Consider the following 27080-nt stretch of genomic DNA (forward strand, 5'->3'; position numbering starts at 1 on the left):
GACCGCACTACCAGACCTGGATACGACAGTTGAGTTCGAAAAATGGCTGGATCGTCAAAAAAACATGGCAGCCAGGGGGGTCTTTTTCCTTATATTTATATAGTAAAAAAGCTTGTGAACACTCTAGAAGTCACATTTTTTGCCTAATCATTATGAAATTTTGTCAAAACATTAGTTATGTGGATGTCTCGGACGAGTTTGAAAATGGTCGTGATAAGTGGAAAAACATGGGCACCAGGTGGTGGGGCAGTTTTCTTTAAATGTATATAGTGAAAACATGTGAACAGTCATGAAATTTGGACATATCTTGCAAGAGGTCAAAAATGGTTCAGGTCTTTTAAAAAAACATGGCCGCCAGGGGGGCCATTGGTTGTTCGTTCGTCATGTAACTTGGTTAGAACATTTGTTTCATTGATATCTTGGGCTGCAAAGAACATGTCATTTCTTTTTATCTCAGGTGAGCGACTTTGGGCCTTTCAGGCCCTCTTGTTTTTTATTTCGCACTTTATGAGGGGAATATTGGGGAGAGCTATATACATTTGCCAAGGACAGTCCTAGCATATTAACTTGTGCAAATCCATATTTTTGTACGGATATTTTTGGCAGAACATTGAGTAAGAACTCCCTTTTTCACCCGTAACTCAAAAATTATTGCTGATAAAGAGCTGAAACTTAACATACATATCTACATATCATCTTTTGCAGAGAATTAAGAAAGCAAAGACCCCAGAAAAAGAAAAGACTAAGTACAGGCTTCAAGAGAGGGTACATACAGGAGAGATACAGTACAAGTGTGAGGTGTGTGGTTATTTATGTAAACAGAGAGGTAGCTTGCATATACACATGAGAATACATACAGGAGAAAGACCGTACAAGTGTGAAGAGTGTGATTATGCTTGTAATGAAAGTGGTGCGTTGAAGACACACATGAGGATACATACAGGAGAGAGACCGTACAAGTGTGAGTTGTGTGGTAATGAATTTAAATATAGTTGTAACTTGAAGACACACATGAGGATACATACAGAAGAAAGACCATACAAGTGTGAGGTGTGTGGTTATGCATGTAAACATAATTGTAACTTGAAGACACACATGAGGATACATACAGGAGAAAACCCGTACAAGTGTGAAGAGTGTGATTATGCTTGTAAAGAAAGTGGTGCGTTGAAGACACACATGAGGGTACATACAGGGGAGAGACAGTTCAAGTGTGAGGTGTGTGGCTATTTATGTAAACAGAGAGGAAGCTTGCAGAGACACATGAGAATACATACAGGAGAAAGACCTTACAAGTGTGAAGAGTGCGATTATGCTTGTAGAGAAAGGGGTGCGTTGAAGACACACATGAGGATACATACAGGAGAGAGACCGTACAAGTGTGTGGTATGTGATTATGCATGTAAAAGAAGTAATACATTGAAGACACACATGATGATACATACAGGAGAGCGACCGTACAAGTGTGAAGTGTGTGGCTATTTATGTATACAGACAGGTAGCTTGAAGAAACACATGAGGATACATACAGGAGAAAGACCATAAAAGTGTTAAGAGTGTGATTTTGCATGTAAATACAGTGTTGCGTTGAAGAGACACATGAGGATACTTACAGGAAGCCCTTTACCTTACACACACTCATTTTAAGAAACATTTATATTATCAAATGTCGACTTCGAATCAGCAAAAAGCATGGCATGTTTGCCTTTCACGAAACAGTAGGACAGAAAAGCATATAAGGACAAACTGGATTTATTTTCTTGTTGTTTAATTAAGACCTATTTTTAACTCAATTGAAGTGGCAGACTAAAGCTTATTGAAACACTCGAGTCTGTTTCCTTGGTAGCACAAGTTCTTGGTGCCTTTTGAAGACATCTAAATATTTAAAATGTGGTGAAATACGGCAACAAAGTCGGTCTTTCTTTTTGTGACATCATGACGAAGAGTAGGGACATCTGCTTCAAGGAATCTTTACGTCGCAATTAAAGCGTGTACAAACAGCAGTTGATAAAACGGCTTGCGATCGACGTGGAAAGTGCTGTTGGACTGCTGGAGTCTTTGTCAGTTGTTCGATAGTAGCAAATTCTATCGTTCTTTGCTAGAAATAACAAGATGTGTTTGTGAAACACAATGTCCCCCTATATGACGTTTGACCTTGAAGGATGACCTTAACCTTGACCCTTAACCACTGAAAATGTGCAGCTCCATGAGATACACATGCATTTCAAATATAAAATTGCTAGCTTCAATATTGCAGAAGTGACATCACATGAGCAATTTGGACCCATATATTTGACCTTGAAGGATGACCTTGACCTTTCACCACTCAAAATGTGCAGCTCCATGAGATACACATGCATGCCAAATATCAAGTTGCTATCTTCAATATTGCAAAAGTATTCATAAAATAAGCGATTTGGGCCACATATATTTGACCTCTTACCTTGAAGGATGACCTTGACCTTTAACCACTCAAAATGTGCAGCTCCATGAGATACACATGCATGCCAAATATCAAGTTGCTATCTTCAATATTGCAAAAGTACTCATAAAATGAGCGATTTTGGCCACATATATTGGACCTCTGACCTTGAAGAATGACCTAGACCTTTCACCACTCAAAATGTGCAGCTCCATGAGATACACATGCATGCCAAATATCAAGTTGCTATCTTCAATATTGCAAAAGTACTCATAAAATGAGCGATTTTGGCCACATATATTTGACCTCTGATCTTGAAGGATGACCTTGACCTTTCACCACTCAAAATGTGCAGCTCCATGAGATACACATGCATGCCAAATATCAAGTTGCTATTTTGAATATTGAAATACTGCAAAAGTGTACATTAAATTAGCGATTTTGACCCATATATTTGACCTTTGACCTTGAAGGATGACCTTGACCTTGGGTTTTCACCGCTCAAAATGTACAGCTCCATGAGATACATATGCATGCCAAATATCAAGTTGCTATCTTCAATATTGCAAAAGTTATTGCAAATGTTAAAGTTGGCGCAAACCAACCAACAGACCAACAGACCAACCAACCAACCAACAAACAGGGCAAAAACAATATGTCCCCCACTACTATAGGGGGGGGGGGGAAATAAAAAACATGTGTTCAATTAGAAGTATTAGGAAAAATAAACTTAATGCAACTATTATTAAAACGCACCTCAATCTCGAGAGATGATGTGTCTGTATAGCGAGTTTTTTTTTTTAATGCAAATTCTTTCAACTTTTTATATTTTAAACATTGCAAAAAATAGTTTAAGAGGACTAGCCTCGTCATAATAATGTACTTAACAAATTACAAACAGATCCTCATATTATATATTATGTACTTAATTATATATGTTAAATACGTTTAAATATTTTTCTTTAAAAAGTCACTTATACATATGCGTATTTTAATTTATTTTATTTTATTGTTTTACATAGTCATTAAGAAAAACGTTTTAATAAACACTATATATTGTGCATGTTGCTTTATGATGACTTTTTGACGACATTGACTGTGTTATACGATTATAACAATGCTCATGGGTCATTTTGACCTAACGCATTATAGATATGTGTTATATCGGATTTGAATAAAACGTTCTTCGTCTTCTTATATAATTAATTTACTTACATGTGCCACATTTGCGATGCTGCCATCGGTTGCACCAGTCGCACTCTACTGCATGCTGGCGGGGCCGCACCTGCTGACCGCATTCTACAAAAAGATAGGAGGCCACAACACTCACACAATGTCAACACACAATTAATTAACACTCGTGAATAAATACGGATAATTAACACGATTCAAAAACACTATATTTCAAACGCCAAGTAAATTTTGAATAATGATTAATCTTGTTTTGCCGATGGCCTACGGTTAATAAATTTATCGCACTTATAAATACAGAATCAAAAGTTGCGCCTGAATAAACAGATCAGAACACTGCAGAGTGATTAAAAACAAATTATAACAATTGTTAATACCATTCTACGCATCATCGATTGTACATGTACTAACTATGCTCTTGTTTACCGTTGTTGTTAATTGTATGTCTTACCCACTGTATATTTGTTCTCTATATTGTTTGCTATATACATTGTATATGTTTTATGCAATAAAGAATATGGTATGGTATGGTAAAATTCTGGATCTTATACATATTTGGCCGCCACGTAAGTTTACAACACCTTCATTACTCATTTGTTGCACTTTTAGATGCAAACAGAAAGTTCAGATAAAAATATCATTTTCTTAAACAGATAATTCCTACTTGATAAATGGCGATAAGTATAGCGAATTTGATTACAAAATTCACGGCTAGTAATTAATATTAATTATTCAACGAAAAATATTGTGACTCACGAACAATTCATACACGATACTTGGCGATAATTTTGCCGACTTTGATTATAAAATAAACGGCTTTTGAGTAAATTAATAAACAAGAGCTGTCAGAGGACAGCACGCTCGACTATTTGTGTGCTTGACAGTATTACATGCGCCATCATAGAGAGGAGATACAATGTGTGTGTGTGGTCATTTAATAGATGATCTTTCAAAAATAAGTAAACAAATAAAAAAAAAAATATTTTTTTTTTTGGGGGGGGGGGAGATTCTTGGGTGGGTCGTGTGGGATGGTTTGGGTGGAGTCCATTGTGATATGTCAGGTAAGTGTTGTTTTGTCGAAGTATGAATCAAATGTGATCATAAATGAAGAAGTTATGGCAATTTAAGCAAAATTTATTAATTTGACCTTGAGAGTCAATGTCACCTAAAGATCAAGGTCAAATTCAACTTGCTAAGTACGGTAATATCATAATAGTAAGAAAGTATTTGAAGTTTGAAAGCACTAGCCTTGATACTTTGGAAGTAAAGTGGGTGTAAACACAAAATTTAACAAAATTTTCAAAGTTACTAAGACAAAAAAAGGGCCATTATTCCGTTAAAAAGCCAACTAGAGTTATGCAACTTTCCCTGCACCGTCCACTTATGATAGTTAACGAGTTTTCCAAGTCTAAAAAGCAATAGCTATGATACTTTAGGAGTTAAATGGACCAAAACACAAAACTTCATCAAATGTTCAATCATCTAAGTATAAAAGTGGTCATAATTCTATCAAAATGTTTTATAAACAGTTTCCTGCTCTGGTTTATAGGTTGGGGTTATCTTTGTAAAGAAGTATGCAAAAGATAAAAGCAATATGTCAAGGGACATAAAAATATTTGAGGTGGTACGCAAACTTATACTATAAAATCTAAGTAAAAAAACTAAGTGAAAAGGGACCATAATTCTTACAAAATGCTTGATACAGTTATCTGCTCCTGTTTATAGATTGGAGTCATGATGGTAAAGAAGTATGCAAAATATGAAAGCAATATGTCGAGGGACATAGACAATATTTGAGGTTGATCGCAAAATGGAACATATAAAATCTAAGTGACAAAAGGGCCATAGTTATTACAAAATGCTTGATACAGTGGTCTGCTCTTGTTTATAGGTTGGGGTCATGTTGGTATAGAAGTATTTAACAAATAAAAGCAATATCATGTCAAGGGACATAGGAAATATTTGAGGTGGTACGCAAACTTTAACATAGATATATCTATAATATGCATATTCTAAGTGATAAACGGGCCATAATTCCTACAAAATGCTTGATACAGTTGTCTGCTCTTGTTTATAGATTGGGGTCTTGTTGGTAAAGAAGTGTGCAAAATATAAAAGTAATTTGTCAAGGGACATAGGAAATATTTGGGGTGGTACGCATACTTTAACATAGAAAATCTAAGTGAACAAGGACCATACGTCTTATAAAATACTTGATACAGTTGTCTGCTCTTGTTCGCAGGTTGGAATCATGTTGGTAAAGAACAAAATATAAAAGCAATATGTCAAGGGACATAAGAAATGTTTGGGGTGGTACGCAAACTTTAAAATTCCAACTGAAACGCCGACGCTGGGGTGAGTAGGATGGCTACTATATATATTTCATATATAATAGTCGAGCTAAAAGTTAAAACCAGAATTAATATGACTATTTAATATATATTATAATTATATTCAACATAACTATTCAATGATAATTAAAAAAGTTGTAAGGCCTTTCTGGTATACCATGAGGCCTTTTTGGTTCACGTATATAGACTTTTTGGTGCGGCCTTTTAGTTAGTTTAATTTAAGTAAGAGCAAAGATATGTCATTGCAGATTCATTCATTGACATTTGGTAGCAGCTGATGCTTTTACATTTAATAACATGAAAGCTTAAATTATGAGATCGTTTTATCATACTTTTATCGAGGAAACCAGACTGCACGCTGCTACCGTTTTGAAAGGTTACCGTATTGACCCATTTGGAAATCTCGCTTCCGGTGAAATGTAAACAAACTTTGGCAATTATTATTTAATATATTTATTTATTGATAAACACATCGTAACTTCATGAATCAGCGAGGAATGAATTTATTTCAAAAGGTTAGTGTTTGTTATTTATATGTTACGATTTAAAGGAAGCGAGACAACTCACCCCCAAGACAATTCACCTCAGAAGACAATTCACTCCTAAACAACTCGCCCCCGCTTCCTGGATAATTCACACCCACATATTTTCTTTTGCTGTTTGTTTAGAATTTAGTAATAAAGAATATCTGTTTTCTAGTTATAGTTATTTGTAATATATTTTCATTTTTATCAAGTTTTAATAAAAGCATATTAAGGTTCATGTAAAGTCCCAAAATGACCCCATATAGATGAAATTTTAAAATATAAAAATGATCAGTTATACCCAAAATAAGTTAATGAAATTTACATATGGTTGCAATAATCACATTTTTATTCCATATATGTACACAATTAAAAAAAAACACTCACAAATGGTAGTAATAATGTAATTATTATCAAAAATATTGCAAGGTATGGCAAATTCTCAATTTCATTAAAAATACAAATGCACCAAATAAAAACACCAACAGTATATGCAAGTTATATGTAAGGTACTCCGAGCATTGAATTGCGTCAATACAGCCCCACAAAGACACTATGCGTATTTCAAAATGAACATGTCAATGCCATGAGTCGCTATTTATAGATTTTGGAAAAATACTAACTTTCTGCGCGCATAGCATGCGATCAATAAGAGTTATGATCTTATAAAATAAAATTAATGAAAATATATCATTTTCATAATATTTCCATAACAATGACACTTACTTGAAACGCACTATTTGAAAAGAATCTTGATATAATTGACTCTCCTCCCGATTTAATTTCATCGGTCGTCCATCTTGGTCAGAAATGTGTATTGATTCGTATTTGCGAATTTGTTAAATATTGCTTATATTAAATATTTACTTTATAACATAACTTGAAATTACCTCATAAACAAATTATACAAATTTTAGAACAAACGGATCGTGAGTAATTTATCAATGATCGATTTTGAAACGAAATATTTTTCGAATATACTTCCGGCAAATAATGGCTTCCTGAACAAGTAAACATGACAAGACAATAACAAAAGCACTTTTTCATCGATGACAAGGTTTTTATAGAAATGTAAGTGTTCAGTTGGTTTAATATGTGCGTGTGCCCAACATTTGTATAATTCATTTTTCCGATCCCACAAATATTATGCCTAGATCGTTAATTGAAATATTGTTATGTCGACTTCCTTGAAACCGGATGTTTTATGCCCCACATGTTTAACTAACGTGTATGGAGTTCGAGATGTGACATAAACATGTTGTAATTTGTTTTAAGGTAGCCAATTAGTCGTCTTTCCGAGTCCTATATATTTCAAATGAACAATCAAAGTGTTTTCCCTTTTGGTAATATAGTTTATTTTTTGTAATTGTGTCATTTTGTGACTATAATGAGTACTGTATTGCGAGTAGATAAGTAATTTTGAAAATGAAGGTTCACTGGTAAGTCCACCATACTTAAAGTAGTTCCCAATTATTGTGTTAACTTTTGACATTTTTTTTATGTTTTTCTTTTCCTTATTTTAGGATTGTTGGTGTGTGTTGTGTGGACTTTTCATATGTAGTACCTAACATTAAGTGTATACAATATTTTGACCAAAGGAATTTGTTCAATTTAACTCCGTTTGTTATTTTGATAATTTCATGCATGCGCTGTATATTTCTTCAAAAGCAACATTTTGCATCATATTTTTTTTTATTAGCATTTTCTTTTATGTTCTACAAGTGTTAACAAGGCTATTGACTTATAAATTGAATTTATTGCCATAATATTTATTGAAGTATTTCTATGTGAAGAATACGCCTTTTTACACTTTACATGAACCTTAAGATGTTCTCAGAATTTCTTTTTTCGTGTTTCATAAAATTAATTGCAATTTAATTTAAACATAACAGGTATGTCAATACTATATTAACTGTACCATGAAGTTTCTTTAGCTAAATATTACTATATTTATTTTATAGACTGTCAACCACGAATGACAACAAACGAAAAGTTCTAAAATACCTATTTTTTTTACAATTATTAGTTTAAATTGATTAAAATATCACGACTATTGTATACCATTACATGTTATAAAGCTTCAATACAGGCCCATTTAAGGTCGCGATTTCATGGTAGTTGTTCTTAAATGCTCTGAGCTTTTATGAGTACATACGTACAGCTCAGAGTTCTTGATTAGACCAAGTTCATTGTTACACGTTTATCTCTCACATATGTCTATAAAATCAATTTCAATAATCCCAATACATCTTGACAAACACAATAAATGTTATCTTACCGTCAACACAAATTTGCGTGTCATATTGTAAGAAATGCTAAATACATGTACATAAACTCAATAACAAACCGTTTTGGCGGAAGTTGAGCATTGTCCATGACAGCAAAAGAAAAGGTTTCACTGGCACTGCACAAATTGTTTTCTCGTCACGTGGCATCTAACGATCCGATCTTATGCAAGCAGTTGATATTGCATAATTTATACAGCGCCCTCACACTAATTTGGGGGAAGGGGTCTGCAGCCCTTAGGAGGGGGAATTGTTTGTAAATGGGGGAATATGTATAACGAGAAACAGCAACTGTGTTTAGCTGTTATAAACATATATTTCTATATATGTGACTGTCTATAGGACAGAAAGGTGGACATTTACTTAATCTATATAACAGTTATCTTATTTAAAAGTCCACCACTATACTTTTTAGTTCCTAAAACAAGCTAGCGCTGTGTCCAGTTGCATGCAAAGTTTGTCTTAAACTTGTATTCATACACTGCAACTCCAATATAACGCGGTTGAAGGGGTCCAAAGATTGCGACCGTAATATAACCGGCATGGGATATTAATTGTCAGGTTATTCATGCATGATTATGTAAGATTTGCATTTTTTGGCAATCTCAAAACACGCTATTTACCTACCTTATTGAAGTATGTGTTATATCCATATGTTATTTATTGGTTTAACACAAAACAATTCAAATGGATATGCGGCTCTATTATTTAACACATAAATTATATAGAAAATAGGGCATGCATACACACACAAAAAGTAAAGAAATGAAAAAACAACAACATGAAATCAAATAAGAAATAAAAACAAGAAAGCACAAAGAAGTGGGAATTAATTATAGTTATGAAATATAAAAACATAAAGCTGATAGATTAACAAATATTTCCCTGTCAGGGGTGGCGAAATCTAAAAAACTATACTTGTCCACGGACAACAATTAGGGAACTTTAACTTGTCCGTTCTGAACTACACTTGTCCGTTAATGTTTATATAAATTATAAACGCATTTATTGATTAATGTAAAATAATGTGGAATAAATCAAAATGAGTATTATTTAGTAGTTATAATTGCATTTCCATGGTACATTCGTTATAGCAGTATATTATGAACTACATGTATATAAAGACTTTCTCACACTTGTAATCTTGCAAAGCTAGTGTTATTGAAACAATGTTACACATAATTAGCCTTTGGATGAGTGAAAAAATCATCATAAAAATTGGCATACGCATTTTGTGCAATTATGATCAGTTGAACCAACAGTGCCCTAATTCGGATCATTTTATCAGCCATTTCAAAATGCATGTTTATGCAAACAAGAGTAGATGTTCTTTATTATTAATACACGTTTTCTGCATGTTCATGTATAAAAAAATATATAATACAAAATGAAAGTATTTTGCTGGAGTATTTCAAAAACTCCCGCAAAATTCTTTGATTTTGTATTTTACTCATAAACTAAAAAAAGTCATGAGAAAAATAATATTTATCTTAAAAAATTATCTGGAGCTCTGATCGTAATCTTAACAAATGAAACTAGTCCAATATGTGGACCTCATCAATTCCATCTTTACCGTTAAAGTTGTCTGACATAACAAGGTACATATAGACCGTGTTTTGATTATCTTAGTTTGATACTTTTATTTCCATCTGATTGTAAAAATAAAGAAACCAGTCTGTACACTGTCTAACAGTCGGGACGAATGTTGAAAATGCGGCATGCTTCCGGTCTCTTATGGAATATGGGAGATCACTGCGCAGGAGAGTGCCCGTATTTTAGCTTGATTGCTCCGCAAATAGCACTTACAATGTAATCGCGTGTCAACATCCGGTTATGTAAAACTTAATAACGGCTTTAATATCATGTCATTTTTTGTATTCCTTGACCCGACTGGTTGTCCACGGACAACTAAATTGAAAAAAAATCAGTTGCCCAGACAAGCAAATGTACGACTCGGGCAACTCGGACATTTGATTTCGCCATCCCTGCCTGTAAGTGATCACTCTTACATGTAGTGAAATCAAATTACGCTTAAGTTATAATTGGTCCAGTGATTTTTTTTACAAACTGCCATAAACAAGTCCTGGGACTCAATGACTTGCAAATGTAGGAGTCCAAAAATTGAAAGGAGTCCAAACATTAAAAAAACAAAATTAAAGTAAGTTGTTACAGAAATTTGTAAATCTGGCTTCTTAGAGTTCTTTACACTTAAAGCTGTCTTATTATTAAGATATTCTGCAATCTTCATAATTAAATTTTGTTTGAAATCTACATGCATAATTTGTAAAAAAAAAAATCACTGTTGGTCATTGTTTGCTCATGGTACACTACCATATACCCTGGATACAGATAAAACCCTTAAAGGCATCCGGCCAGACCCTGCCTGGGGTACTTAAAGTATATTTTCCGTACACCGGGTACTTTGTAGTATACTTTAAAGTATCCGGGTACATGTAGTATATAAACACATACAACTGATTTGAACATACATGTATTTCTTTTTTTATGATGTTCTTAGTGAAAGACAAAGCCTAAGCACGATCCAGGGACATCATGCATAACTAACATTTAAAAGGACATTAGCCGACAGTAACCAATGATGGTTGTCTCAATTAATCGTCGTCTGCTCAGTTACTACTTTAAAGTACCCTGGTACTCAAAAGTGGTCTTCCATGTACACCGGGTACGCTTGAAGGCACCCTGTCATACTTTGGGGCACTTTCTAATATTTATTTTCTGTGTTCTGCGTACTTTGTAGTATTTAAAAAAAGTACCCCATGCCGACAATGGCCAAGCGAGCATAATTTACTATGGCTACGTAATAACTTTACATGCTATATCGCGGGCTTAGCGCAAAAGGGTTGTAACTCACATTTTTATTTTTTTTACCAAGAATCATCTTTTTTCATTTTTTAAGTTGTTTTTTACTTTACACATCTGAATAGATATTAAGATTATACTCTGAACATTTACCTATGAAAACATGTATTTGTATTATGGTTGTATTTAGTTTTGGATAATTTTTTTATGCAAAACGGTTGAATCTCAAGTTACAACCTTTGAGCACACAAAATTACGTGTGCAATGTTGGAAGGGAAGTAACTCATCTTCACAACTTTAGTTGATGATATCATATTTATGACATCACTGTTAGATTTGCTTGCCATGTGGGCCTTGACATTCTGAAGGTTGTTTTGATTTGTATGCTCCCCCCAAAAAAAAATTTGGGGGGGGGGAGCATATAGTCGCCGCTTCGTCTGTCCGTCCATCCGTGTGTCCGTCCGTGCACAATTTTTGTCCGGGCTATTTCTCAGCAACTAATGACCGGAATTCAATGAAACTTTATGGGAAGCTTCACTACCAAGGGGAGATGTGCATATTATCAGCGGGTTCTGGTCGGATGATTTTTCAGTTTTCACAGAGTTATGACACTTTGAAGTTTTCCATTAACTGTACATATAGTGCAATTCTTGTCCGGGCTATTTCTCAGCAACTAATGACCGGAATTCAATGAAACTTTATGGGAAGCTTCACTACCAAGAGGCGATGTGCATATTATCAGCGGGTTCTGGTCGGATGATTTTTCACAGAGTAATGGCCCTTTGAAATTTTATTTAAAAAAATATTGTCCCCCCAACTACTGTGCCCTCAAGACGTTTCCTTTTATCTGAATATATAGTGCAATATTGTGACAAAAAAAACTTTGGGGAGCATCACCCGTCTCCGACGGTTTCTTGTTTTTTTCAAGGCTCAAGAACATACATAATTATCTTTGCATCTTTCTTAAAGGGGCCTTTTCGCGTTTTGGTAAATTGACAAAATTGAAAAAGTTGTTTCAGGTACTCGTACCATTGTCACAGTCGCAGATTCTACGTACTGGTACCATTGTAACAGTCTTACATGCTACATACTGGTACCATTGTCACAGTCTAACATGATACTACAGGTATAATTGTAACAGTCTGACAAGCTACGAAGTGGTACCATTGTCACAGTCTGACATGCTACCCAGTGCCCCAGATACTAGTAATTATTTGGGAAATAGGGTTTTCACCCATTGATTTTCAAAAATAGGGAGATTTACGTCTTGAAATAGGGTGGAATGAGTTATAAAAATCATACCTTAAAATAATTGGTGCTTTTAACGTTGAATAAAAGCCAATCTTGGTAACTTCAACGTATCCATTCAGATTCAGATTACTTCTGTTGAAGCTGCACACTTGTATGGATTCAATAAAACTGTAACTATTGTAATAAACTTTAATAAAATTATGTTTCATAATATCTTTTATTCTTGAAATTGTCCATACTATAAACTTTAAACTTAAAAAATCGATAACACGAATGATTTGTTACTTAATGGCTCTTGCTTTCTTGGTTAAAAAAGTTTGAGATCTATTGATATTTTGGCCCAACACATGCGGACTTCTTTCGACCTCTCATAGACATTTTTTATTTCCCATCGTTATAGAAACTGAAAGTACTGTACAGACGCTTTACAAATACATGCACAATGAGCGACGGATTTAATCAGATTGAAAACGCATGTGTGTGGTAAATAATTTGGTTAAATGCTGTTATTAACTATGAAATCTAGTCCGCAGAGCGTTTGAATAACTTTGACTGTGTTCCTGCTCCTTCATCCAGACGGTTGCTGAATAAAAGCGACGTCACATTACGATAATTGCAAAGAGGATATACCAAAAATTGGCAAAACATTTTCGATTGAAGCTATTGTATCGTACGCATCGAATTTGTGTTAAAGCCAAATTGGTTGCGTTTTCAATACCCATGATATTGTGTTCCTTTGCGTTTTTAAACATTTTAATAGGGTGAAAGACGCAGATACGCAGCTTATCTGGGGCACTGCTACCTACTGGTATAATTGTAACTGTCTGACAAGCTATTTAGTGGTACCATTGTCACAGTCTCACATGCTAAATACTGGTATAAATGTTACCGTCTGACATGCTACCTACCGGTTCCATTGTCACAGTCGCAGATGCTAAATACCGGTACCATTGTCGCAGTCTCAGATGCCACGTACTAGTACCATTGTCTCAATCTCACATGCTACATACTTTTAAAATTGTCACAGTCTGACATACTACATACCGGTACCATTGTCCCAGTCTGACACGCTACATACTGGTACCATTGTCACAGTCTGACATGCCACATTCTGGAACCATTGTAACAGTCTAACATGCTACATACTGGTACCATTGTCACAGTTTGACATGCTACATACTGGTACCATTGTCACAGTCTAGCATGCTACATACTGGTATAATTGTAACAGTCTGACAAGCTACGTATATGTAGTGCAGGGCCCTCAATATATCAAATCTGCCGCCGAATTTCGGTGGCAGTCCCCCACCTGAAAAGTATACTTTTTTCCCCTTTTGGGGGGAAAAATTCCCCCTAAAAAAAAAAATTTTTTTTTTTTTTAATAGAAAGATGTGTCTCATGATTATTATATCTCAATTCTATTTCAATTTAATCTTTTCAAACATACTAAATTATGAAAAATGCAATGGATATAGTGCAAACATGTACAAATGAAATAATGAGAGTAAGTAAAAAAATCCCCCAAAAAGGGAAACGCTGCGAAAATTCCCCCTCCTAAGGGCTGCGGACCCCTTCCCCCAAAGTAGTGTGAGGGCCCTGTAGTGGTACCATTGTCACAGTCTCACATACTACCTACGTTGTACTGGTATAACTTTAACAGTCTGATAAGCTATGTAGTGGTACCATTGTCACAGTCTCACATGTTACATAATGGTATAATTGTAACAGTCTGACATGCTACATACTGGTACCATTGTAACAGTCTGACATGCTACATACCGTTACCATTGTCACAATCTTAGATGCTACGTACCTGTACCATGGTCACAGTCTCAGATGCTACGTACTGGTATCATTGTCTCAGTCTCACATGCTACGTTCTGGTAAAATTGTCAGTCTGACATGCTACATATTGGTACCATTGTTACAGTCTAACATAATACATATCGGTACCATCGTCACAGTCTGACATGCCACATACTGGTATAATTGTCACAGCTAGTCTGACTAGTTCTTCATGAATGCTCTGAGCGTTTATAAGTACATACGTAGAGCTCAGAGTTCTTCTTGTTTAGCCATTGTTTTATGTCAAAAAATTATGTATCACGTATGTCTATAAAATCCAGTTCGATCAATCTAATACATCGTTACAAACACAATACCTGTTATAACCAATATCAATTTGCGAGTGCGTTGCAGAGAAATACTCAAAACAAAAACTTTATACAAAAACTGTTATAAAACTGAAAGCCGAAGTTTTGAATTGATGACTCGATCTTTCTTACGGATGTTCCGGAAATAGTCGGTATAATACGATTGGTAGATTAGTCACAAGATTTATCTCGCTGACGATTCCGGAGATAGTCTGTTATTATTACTCTATAGCGTATTTTCGAATTCGGAATTGCTTAGAATACTCGGCTTTGTCCATTGAAAAAACATATACATTTAAATGAACCATTGATGTGTTTGAAACTTTGGATTATTATCCATATTATGCAAGCATAAGATATCATGAAATGTGTTTTAATTTGCGCATTATGGATATATTTACGATCTATTTGCGTTCATTTATGCCAGAACATATAATCAGACAATAATTCTGATTTAACTGCCACCAGATTCTAAGCGGCACGTTTCTATGGAAAATCGTGTTATAAGTTGCAACTCCCGGAGGGTCAATAGCTGGGAGTTGGATTATTGCAACAAACAGTCTGACAAGCTATCCAGTGGTGCCATTATCACAGTTTCACATGCTACATACTGGTATAATTGTCACAGTCTGACATGCTTCGTAGTGGTACCATTGTCATAGTCTCACATGCTACAATGGTATAATTGTAACAGTCTGACAAGCTATGTAGTGGTTACCCATTGTCAGTTTCAATTTCTACATACTGGTATAATTGTAACAGTCTGACACGCTCAGGGATTTCACTGGCCCCCAAAAAGTAGTCGCCACTTTTTCCCGGCGTTAAAACTGTCGGTTATTCCACCTTATTAATAAGAACAATCATTTTAAGAAACCTTATAACATTAATGTCATTGACTATATTATCACTTGAAAAGTATGTTATTTCATAAAAAACAATAAGTACCTTCATAAGTCATACCTTCATAAGTCTTAATAAGCTTTATTTGTATATAAATATTATTTTTTTCAACTTGATAAACATCACAGATAACCAAAATAATATAATAATGTTAACATCAATGTATTAAACATTATGCTGCATAAATGTTTCGAAATTAATTATTTAAACATAGAATCACACCAATGTTCATCATTTGAAAGGGAATCAGAAAATAAAGCATCTTACTTCAAATTGTTTAATAGTTATATTTGGTCATTTGGACATGACATACATCAGCTTCTGTTGTTAACAAGTTTTCTGTTAGTGGTGGATGATTTCCAGGTTCAATTAAATGTCTGTTGTTCTTGCCTTTTTCCTGACAGAAAGGCCCAGATAATTGCCACCATCCATTCTAGTAGCCTGAAATAACATAAAACATATTTTTACAAACTATCAACATCAAACCAACACATAAATGTCCGTATCTTTAAATGTCCGAATATTTAATTCAGAAATTGATGTTATCTTAATCAATTTATATCCTTCCCAGAACATTACAATAATGAATCTATTAAACAGAAATGCTCACAAATACCTGTTGACACAAGTTTGTATTTGTTGATGTGGAGAAATTAAATCCTTTTGCCAGCCCCATGGTTTTGATTTTAACAAAGAAATAGCGGCCCTAATAATCATTATAATTATTGATCGTCGTGACAGTTTGTCCCCGTGTTACTTAACTTATTGCTCAATATCATAAAGGAGCCGTTAATCCGATTATAACCCCATAAAACTTGACAATAGCAGTAAAAAAACCGTTTGTAACACTTACACGCTTCGATGATTTCTAATGCACTCTGCACTGTAGGTCGCTTACATCGTCGTAAATCAATATTTACAACTGGCAGACGCTGGCCTCTAATGCTCGGTCGCGTGCTTTCGACTCGCAGTACATTTTCGGAAAGGATTTTACCGATTTTTTGAAATTCGCCACTTTTAAAAAATTGGAGCCACATTAAAAAATTTAGCGCCATTTGGCGCCAATGGCGATCGACAGCGAAACCCCTGCATGCTACGTACTGGTACCATTGTCACAGTTTCACATGCTACATACTGGTACTTTTGTCACAGTCTTGCATGCTACATACTGGTATAATTGTAACTGTCTGACATGCTACGTACTGGTACCATTGTCACTGTTTCGCATGCTACGTGCTGGTACCATTGTCACAGTCTCAGATGCTGCATACTGTTATTATTGTAACATGTTGCCTCATGTTGAGGAATGATCTTACTTTTGCTGTTATACCCAGGTTAAACGTTGATGGTATCAACTCTTTAGTTATTACTTCTGTTACGTTAAATAGCTGTAGACCAAATTGAGCAAAGTAACAAGGAAATTATTGTTATGCTGAAATATGTTTGAATACATGTACATACTTAGTCTTTTTTTTCCAAATCAAAATTCTACCTTTTTGAAACAAAATTTCCTTGTTCTACAACATTATTTATTGTAAATTTTATTATTTCACTATGTTCAACATAGTGTTAAATTTCTGTTTATTCATTTAAAAACCATGTGAATGAACCATGAAAAATAATTATATTCTTTATAATTAATTATGATATTGCATATAAGAATTATAGAAAAATGATGTACATAAAAGGCAAGAAATATGTTAATTAATTAATAAAGTTGGCTTGGGTAAAAATCTTTTAATTATCAAAATATTATTTTTTTGCTACTTTAATTGCATTTGTCGAGACTTCAGTATAACTTAATAAGATAAAAAACTTGTTTGGTAATGTATTTAAAAGTATAAAATAAATACCTCAAATTTTGAATCTTAGCTGATCATGTCGATCTATAGAATATTTTTAGATGCTTATATAAATTGTTGAAAGATCTCATATTATTTAATTTATTTAAGTAAACAATGAATTATATTAAAAAAATTTGCATCAGCTAATAATCATTTGTACACATGCAGTCACTGAACTACACTGTGATGAGATGGTGTTAGCTTCTGACCACTGTTTACTGGATGGACAGCATTTGCCAGGAAATGGGACGTTGTCATGGCTTGGTTGAACCTCTGGGAAACACGCTTGTGATGAGGCTGAAGGTCATCGTTGGCCAGTAGGTCCAGCCACAACGCACATGCTTCGGCAAGCATACATGAATTTGACTGTGCCTTGTTTAAAGCGGGTATATACGATTTTTTATATGTGTTTAATTGTAATATATTGAAGCATTCGTCTTTGTATTATTAACCGTTAAACTACGAGGGGTGTTCCAGAAGTTCGTGGATTTTCGCTATAACTGATAAGTTTGCTGGTAAAAGTCAATGAAATTTACATATTATACAAACCAATTATCACGGACTTTATATATAAGCTAAAAATGCATGAATTCCATAAAGCGCGTTTGAAACGCGTTGCCATAGAGACCTCAGTAACGACATGCGGCGCACGCGTGTATTTTATTATAAGTATGAGCGTTACGCGAATTTAAATTTGGTTTAAATGTCGTTAATAACCAGAATTTACGGCAAATTTCACGTTACAGCGCCTAAGTCCTCCTTACAGCCCGGATTTGACCCCTATGGACTTCCGCGTCTTCCCGGAAGTTAAATCACAGCTGCGCGGTATTCGCTTTGCAAGTAAACAGGAACTTACAGTTGCAGCAAAGCGAATCGTGTCATCTTTTGACGCTGACTGGTATAGAGACACTTTTGACAAGTGGATTTCCCGACACATAAAGTGCATTCGCGTTGGAGGTGATTATGTGGAAAAGATTTGACAGTTGTTAACTTCATAACGTCATTGACGTTGAACAGAAACGTTACACGTGCGTCGGTGTGCGCATTGTGCACATGTTTAAATCTCTGATATATATTTATTGTTTTATGTATTTCCATGATATTTTGAGAGTAGATTTGGAAAGGACAAAATATTCTTAACATGCTATTTGTTTGTCCATTTATGTTACCAAATGAAAGTTATAGCGAAAATCCACTAAATTCTGGAACACCCCTTGTAAGTTTAGATGCACATCGTACATGTATGGTATACATGCTGGCGAATTTGGCTGTACAGCCGTTTTCAATTTCAGAATTAAATATCTGGCTTATTTCGCATTTTTCGACACATGTTCTTCTTAACTTTTATTTTAATTTATATTGAAATATATATATAATAAGTTTTTTACGCAGTTTATATAAATTCATAAATATTTGACAAAATCGTATATACCCGCTTTAAAGCGTCCGCTATGGGCGACAGCTGCTTCTTCAGGAGTTTCACTTCATTGTAGAGGCCCACGTTCTGTATGAGGTTGACGATGCGTGGTTCTATGGCGTCCTCATGCTGACTGAGCCAGCAGCAGCATGTAAGGGCGATTTCTGATGTAGGTGTCCAGAGCTGTTATTTGGCTGTTCCATCTGGTGTCCGCTGGTAACTGAGGCTTCACAGAACCATCAATAGCACTGAGTAGGGCACCTGGACTGTGATGATTTCTAAAATTCTTGTTTATTTCAACCACTTGGCTCATCACTGACAATGGGGTAACATCTTGGCCCAGAAGGTTTAGCCAATGAGCAGAGCAGCCATACACAGTTAAGTCTGGGTCATCATCATGAAGAGTTTTCCTCATGGTCTTCATCTTTTTCTCATTGTCAGTGACCACAGATGTAACCTTACAACCATTCTCATCCTGCACTTCCTTTATTGCATCCTTGGCTAAGGTTGTGCATTAGGAGGCCGTCTTCTTATTGGAGCCCGCATCTGTAGCTGATATGTAGAAAGCCTCTCCGTCACAGCAGACACTGGTGGCGATGACGGGTCCATCAATCCTGCATCATGGTGACGTCTTTGCCTTGCAGTTTGTCCTTCATTGTACTGGTCAGATTGCTGTGGACTTTTTCAAGCAGGGGACCACTGATGTCTTCCCTCGAGGGCGATTATATCCTGGTCTCAAATTGTGATCATGTCCTTAAACACTGGGGTTTCAGAAACATTGAAAAGAACATTGAAGGCAAAAAATAACCTAGCTATTTGTTCATCAAGTGATACACGCACACTGTCACTGGTTTGAACGGTAAACTCATTCAAATATTGCTGTTTAAGACGTGTTGGTGTTAACACTGCTTGTTCAACATTGCTTGGGCGTTTGAGTGTAGTAGGTGGGTTTGCACTGTCAGCAACACAGACCTCACTTGATGTAGCACTATCTGTAGCTTTGCTCACTTGAACTGCCTTAAAACATTTTTGAAGATGAGTTTTTAGTCTTTTAACTTTGGCACTCACTTCACATGAACATGCTTTAGACTTGGTTTTAGCCTTATTTCCTTCTGTGATTGTATCATAAAATCCCCAAATAGGATCTCTAGGTTTCATGTTTGTGCAGATTACAAAAGAGTTACAATAACAGTCATTAAACTTTAAAGTCAGAATTGATTATGAGGGATCATTGAAGAAATACTTCTTTATATTAAAACACAATTAACAGGAATCTGTCTGTTACTGTTACAGGGGTGTCAATTTTCCGGATTATCATTTGTTTAGGATGACAAATACACATGCGGTGTTACGGATGGTTTGGTTTATAATATTTCGCCTTGTACTCACCAGAAATTGCACCTAGAAAGACTATTTTAAAAAAAAGAACAATAAGCTAGGGCTCGGGGGGTTGGGCCCTCTCTTCCCTTTATCCTACGGCTTAATTTTCCGGATTTCAAATTTGGGACAATTGACACCCCTGCTGTAGCAATCAAAGCATGTTTTCACAGTTTATGGGAGGGCCCTAATTGGCACTAGTCTGTGTATCTTTTATGGCCCCTAATAATCAGTTATAGGGCCTTTGTCTGGCCCTAATAGGGCCCTTATGCGGCCCAAATAGGTCCAATGTTTATCTAAGTGGACCAGTGTTATTGTTAGTTGTACAAACTGTGTGAGTGTCATAAATGATGACACAAAACTGTGTCAATAATTTAAAACACTAAATTGCCTTAAAATTGGGGCATGAGTCTGAATGCAACATGAGATCTTCTAAATTATTTGAATAATAACAGAAAGATATATTACATGTATAATCCCTCATGTCTCTACCCATTTCCCTTTTCCTTCATAAATACCATTCTGTTACATATCATATTTTTAGAAAAATAATGTAAGTGAGTTAATAAAATGTAAATCAGATAAAACACAGATGCCAAGTTATACCCAGTAACTGTATTGTCCAAAAAGACCATTAAATTGAATTTCATTTATGTAAACATAAGAAAGTATTATTAGGATTCCAAACTTTCCACATGATGTAGTTGGTTAAAATGTAACAAATAGTTTCTAATTATTAATAATTAATGGATATGTTTTTATAGAGACTAATAATTATATAAGTTAGATAATTGTGTAATATCTTTATTACCCAGTAAAGCCCATCCAAACCATCCAAAACAAACACAAAATGAATTGCACTTTTTTGCAGAAAAAAAGTAATTATTAATATGCATCCACATGAAGTAGAAGTAGAAGTTAACAGTGTGCCTTGTAAATAAAAGAATAGAATTGCTAAAATTAATAGTTATTTTAAACCCGGGTTTTATGCCAACCCTGAGTATAAGATAACAAACTTGTTTGGTAATGCATATAAAAGTATAAAATAAATACCTCAAAGTTTGAATCTTAGCTGATAATGTCGATCTCTAGAATATTTTTACATGTAGATGATTATATAAATTGTTGAAAGATCTCATATCATTTAATTTATTAAAGTAAACAATGAATTATATTATTATAAAAAATCGTGTATCAGTTATGTGTGGAATAATTATGTATTAAATGTTATACACGATACTAAAATGATTGTAAATGTTTGTATTTGATTAGAAATAAAAAAAATATGGTAACTATATATAGTAAGTTTTGCTTTAACTAATGATGAAGAATAAAGAGTATAAAATGAGATACTTCCATTTAACACACAAATAAATATTAAAACCTGCCCAAATGAACAGTGGAAAACAGTTGTAACTTGAGTTACTTCCCTATTGCATAAAAAATAATATTGAAATGATCTTTCCAAAATTTTAGGTGGAAAATGGTTGTAACTTGAACATATTCAAATATCTCTTTCCATATTTATTCTACAGATTGGAAATCACTCTGGATCAGCAGACGATTTATTTCATAAATCAATCTCTGGGTTAATGGTCGCCATCTTTCGAACTACTTTCAAAAGTACAACAACAACAATAACAGTAGAAGACAATTTTAATTGCGAAAAGTTGAAAAATTGAGTACATGTGTCACGGTTGTTGAGTGAAATAGTGTTATTTTCAACTGTGTATGAAGCATGTGAACTGGTAGTGGAATAACCGAATTGTTGGTGGAAATGGAATTTAGAAATATATCTAATAATTGAATTCATCATCGTGTAGAATAATCATCAGCATCATTTCTGTGGAACATTGCACAATTAAAAAAAAACAAGTGTTTCATAGCTATGGTGCTTTTGACATAGTTCACTAACCATCAAGACTGAAATGATTCATGCACACAGGTAAAGTAAATAATTGAATTTGTGCAGAATGTTTATTTTTTACAAATTATTATTTAATTTGACCAATTTATTTTAGATTGATTGCACTGAAACTCAAAGTCTAAAGCTTAGTAAGACACTTAAGCCAGTTTTCTGAGAAGAAACAATACTTGTTCAGAGTATAGCAGGATCATGCGGCCTCTGGTTTATTTATTTGGCCTCGGCCTTTAACCTGGGTCGCTTTGATTTCAGGTGTTTATAGCCCCCATATCAACAAGGCTCTCGACCCTATATGTAGTTATTCATATTGTTTAAAGATTTTGAGAACCCTCACTCGGTGCCAGTGGGGATAAAACAGGGACCTTCTTATAGCTAGATGAATGCATCAAATATGCCAGCAACACTTTATAATCAATAACTTTATAATTGATGATTCTGTTCTTTTAACTACATTACTCATTTACCAAAACAATGTGAAACACATTTTTATGCCCCCAAAGGAGGGCATATAGTGATCGCACTGTCCGTCTGTCTATCCATCACACTTTGCATTTAGGTTTCGAAAAAATGCTCATAACTTCTATGTCGCTTCAGATGTAACATTCATATTTGGTATGCATGTGTATATGGACAAGGCCTTCCCATACACACACAAATTTTGACCCCTTTGAACTTGAACTTAGGGTCGGCTTTTAGGTTTTGAAAAATGCTCATAACTTCTATTAAAGCGTTTATGATGATATATCTGCATATATGCCTCCAACCAAATCAGTAAAACTATTTGTCACTTAATTACAGTAAACTTATTGCATGTTAACTTTTCAACAATATATATATACATGTATATATAATTATATATAACAGATCTTGAAAAAAACTCACATCAAACTTCAAATTGTTTTAGTAAATTATAGGCTTTAATTGGTATTGTGACATTGACACCACTCATGCATGCGACTATACAATTATACAACTATGGAGCACATTATTTATGAGAAATTCCAATACATCAACATATCGTCTCAGATTTAAGGCAGATAATCTAGTGCTTTTTTGCTGCCATTTTTACTATTACACATTTTTTCATTTTATGTTATGATGCATTGATATTGTTTCTAAATTAACCAAGCAATCATGTTAAACTTTTGAAGAAAGATGTTGTCTGATAAATATAGAAAATATAATCACTACAAAGTGAACAAAATTCAGTTGAATACTGTGACCAACAAAGATTTGCCAAAGAGCAATTCAGATCATGATTTAAATTAAATACAAGTAATATGAAAGTCTGCCTATTGGATCCCAGTTAAGACTTATTTGTCAAATCTGCACATTAATTTTCCCTTAGCCATGTAGAATTGGGGATTAAATACCATCAAGTCATGTAAAAAGGAGCAGGGTATAGCACGCTGCTATTGATTTCTTGAGCTTTCACATGAATTTTACAGGTAATTTTCATACAACAAATGATATTATGTAGTGTAATGATAAAGCATTATGAGCACAAATTATATCTCTTACTAGTGGTGCAAAAATCATTTAAGTGTCACATTTCAAAAGAAAATTTATATAAAAAGGTATTATTAATTGTTAAAACGTTATAAAAGGTTATTTCAATACACTAAAGAATTAATTACAAGAACAAGTGCATTTTATGTCCATTACAATACATGTAACAGTATTGGCATTGTATTTATCTGCATTTGATGTGCATTTAATACACTTAAAAATGCAGACAAGACACACTTCTAACAGAAACAAATGTATTTTTTTCTGCATTTTTCCAGCATTAATACTCTTCAAGTGTATTTTTTATCATCCCAAATACACTTTACCAGGAAAAAGGTATGTTAAAATGTATTTTTAGTTTGTTTTAAGTATATTTTCAAATGCATTAAGACACTCTTTTCTTTTGCAAAAAATGTTGAACAAAAACTTGAAAATATTTAATATACTAAAGTGTAGTAATAATTAAAGTTTTGTATGAGCATCAAAAACAGTGTCAAATTCATACCAGTGCCTATTTAGTAGCAGTAGGCCTTATATGGTCTACTTGTGGTAGAAATAATGCATTTTGTATAATACAACATACATAAATTAAAAAATATAGCTGCCCATACAGTTCAATACAATGTTCAATTAACTACACTATGCAAAGTTGAAATATGACATCAAGCTTGGAATAATCTTTTCAATAATGAATAATATGCTGTTTTAATTTATAAGTGAAATAGACACTTGCATATAAAAACTGATTTTAAATCAAAACTAAATGTTTAATTTGATTTTTAGCTCCACTGGCCAAAGGTCCTGTGTCCATCGTGCATCCATGCATAAACTTTTCCTTTAAACATCTTCTCCTAAACTACTGGTCCAATTCTGATGAAATTTCTTACGAATGTTCCTGGGGTGTACCTCTTTCAAATTTGTTCAAATTATGCCCCTGGGGTCAAATTTGACTCTGCCTTGGGGGTCACAAAATTGAAAATTTGCTTAAATAAGGCCTATTTTGTGAAAACTTTCAAAATCTCCCATCCATAACCATTGGGCCTAGGGCTATCAAATTTGGTATGTAGAGACATCTAATAGTCCTCTACCAAATTTGTTCAAATTATACCCCTGGGGTCAAATTTGACCCTGCCCCGGGGGTCACAAAATTGAACATATGCTTATATAGGGTATATTTTGTGAAAACTTTACAAATCTTGTTGTCCATAACCATTGGGCCTAGGGCTACCAAATTTGGTATGTAGTGACATCTAATAAACCTCTACCAAATTTGTTCAAATAATGCCTCTGGGGTCAACTTTGACCCTGCCCCGGGGGGTCACAAAATTGAATAAACGCTTTTAAAGCGCCTATTTTGTGAAATCTTTAAAAATCTTCTTGTCGAAAACCATTTGGACTATGGCTACCAAATTTGGTATGCAGTAACATCTTATAGTCCTCTACCAAGTTTGTTCAAATTATGCCCTTTGGGTCAAATTTGATCCTGACCCGCATGTCACAAAATTGAACATTATATACGCTTATATCTTTCTTATTTTGTGAAAACTTTAAAAATATTCTTGTCCTTAACTCTAGGACCTAGGGCTACCACATTTTGTATGTAGTGAGATATAGTAGTCCTCTACAAAGTTTTCTCAAATTATGCCCCTGGGGTTAAATTTGACCCAGCCCAGAAGGTCACAAAAGTGTACATGTGCTTAAATAGGGCCTATATTTAAGTATTTGCACATGCAGGGAAATTTGTTTCAGCCTTTTTTCAGCAGTGGAGTGATACAGGGCCATCATGGCCCTCTTGTTTAAATACTCAAAAAATGAAACCGTGTTCATGCTTGCATGAACACAGTTTATAAATGCTGTCAGAATTATAAAATATGCAATTACTATAAATACAAATGCCAGGGAAAAGAGCTTTTTGTACTAAAAAATTCGAATAAATATTACAATAATACATTTTGAATACTTTAGTATGTAATTAACAGTTTTTGTCTGAGAAAAGCACTAAATTTTATATATTTATTCAAATTCACATAAATCATATTTCAAAAACACATCATTACTTCAAATCCTTTCACACAATACTGAAAAAAAGCACAGTTTCTGATTGTTATTGATTCTTTATTAATTAATACATGTACCATTTTTAGCTCATCTATTTTTTGAAAAAAAATTATGAGCTATTGTCATCACCTTGGCGTCGGCGTTGGCGTTGGCGTTGGCGTTGGCGTTGGCGTTGGCGTCGGCGTCCGGTTAAGTTTTGCGTTTAGGTCCACTTTTCTCAGAAAGTATCAATGCTATTGCATTCAAACTTGGTACACTTACTTACTATCATGAGGGGACTAGGCAGGCAAAGTTAGATAACTCTGGCGTGCATTTTGACAGAATTATGTGCCCTTTTTATACTTAAAAAATTGCAAATTTTGGTTAAGTTTTGCGTTTAGTTCCACTTTTCTCAGTAAGTATCAATGCTATTGCATTCAAACTTGGTACACTTGCTTACTATCATGAAGGGACTGGGCAGGCAAAGTTAGATAACTCTGGCATGCATTTTGACAGAATTATGTGCCCTTTTTATACTTAGAAAATTGACAATTTTGGTTAAGTTTTGTGTTTAGGTCCATTTTATTCCTTAAGCATCAAAGCTATTGCTTTCATACTTGCAACACTTACTAACTATCATAAGGGGACTGTGCAGGCAAAGTAATGTAACTCTGACTGGCATTTTGACAGAATTATGTGCCCTTTTTATACTTAGAAAATTGAAAATTTGATTAAGTTTTGTGTTTAGGTCCACTTTATTCCTACAGTATCAAAGCTATTGCTTTCATACTTGCAAGATTTATGAACTATCATAAGGGGACGGTGCAGGCAAAGTTATGTAACTCTGACTGGCATTTGGACGGAATTATGGGCCCTTTATACTTAGAAAATTGAAAATTTGGTTAAGATTTATGTTTTGGTCACTTTACCCCTAAAGTATCATAGATATTGCTTTCATACTTGGAACACTCACAAACTATCATAAGGGTACAGTAAAAGGACAAGTTGCATAACTCTGGTTGTCATTGTTACGGAATTATGGCCCTTTTTTGACTTAGTAACTTTTAATATATGG

At 34.3% G+C, this 27080-nt stretch overlaps 2 protein-coding genes and 1 long non-coding RNA gene across 14 annotated transcripts in view; 2 read left to right on the forward strand and 1 right to left on the reverse strand.

The window, feature by feature from the left end:
• The window catches only part of LOC127847816 (zinc finger protein 479-like), a 123324-nt gene that overhangs the window by 64900 nt on the left and 31344 nt on the right, over nucleotides 1–27080 (forward strand). The window contains exon 1 of one of the 7 annotated variants that reach the window (XM_052380006.1): nucleotides 6361–6479. The exons of 5 other annotated variants lie outside the window; for them this stretch is intronic. The gene's annotated coding sequence lies outside the window, so the exon portion shown is untranslated. Of the gene's footprint in view, nucleotides 1–6360; nucleotides 6480–10608; nucleotides 10765–27080 lie in introns of those variants that run through there. One more of the 7 variants, XM_052380007.1, reaches the window with a different exon arrangement.
• LOC127847814 (zinc finger protein 737-like) overlaps nucleotides 1–27080 on the forward strand; it is a 128307-nt gene that overhangs the window by 16972 nt on the left and 84255 nt on the right. The window lies entirely within an intron of this gene.
• On the reverse strand, nucleotides 1752–6563 carry LOC127847819 (uncharacterized). The gene is made up of 3 exons (XR_008034183.1): nucleotides 6532–6563; nucleotides 3638–3721; nucleotides 1752–2098 (listed from the first exon to the last, which is right to left on the reverse strand). It is a non-coding gene; the product is annotated as an uncharacterized LOC127847819 (long non-coding RNA).

The sequence above is a fragment of the Dreissena polymorpha genome, chromosome 10 (genome assembly GCF_020536995.1).
Source record: "Dreissena polymorpha isolate Duluth1 chromosome 10, UMN_Dpol_1.0, whole genome shotgun sequence".
Classification (NCBI taxonomy): Eukaryota; Metazoa; Mollusca; class Bivalvia; order Myida; family Dreissenidae; genus Dreissena; species Dreissena polymorpha.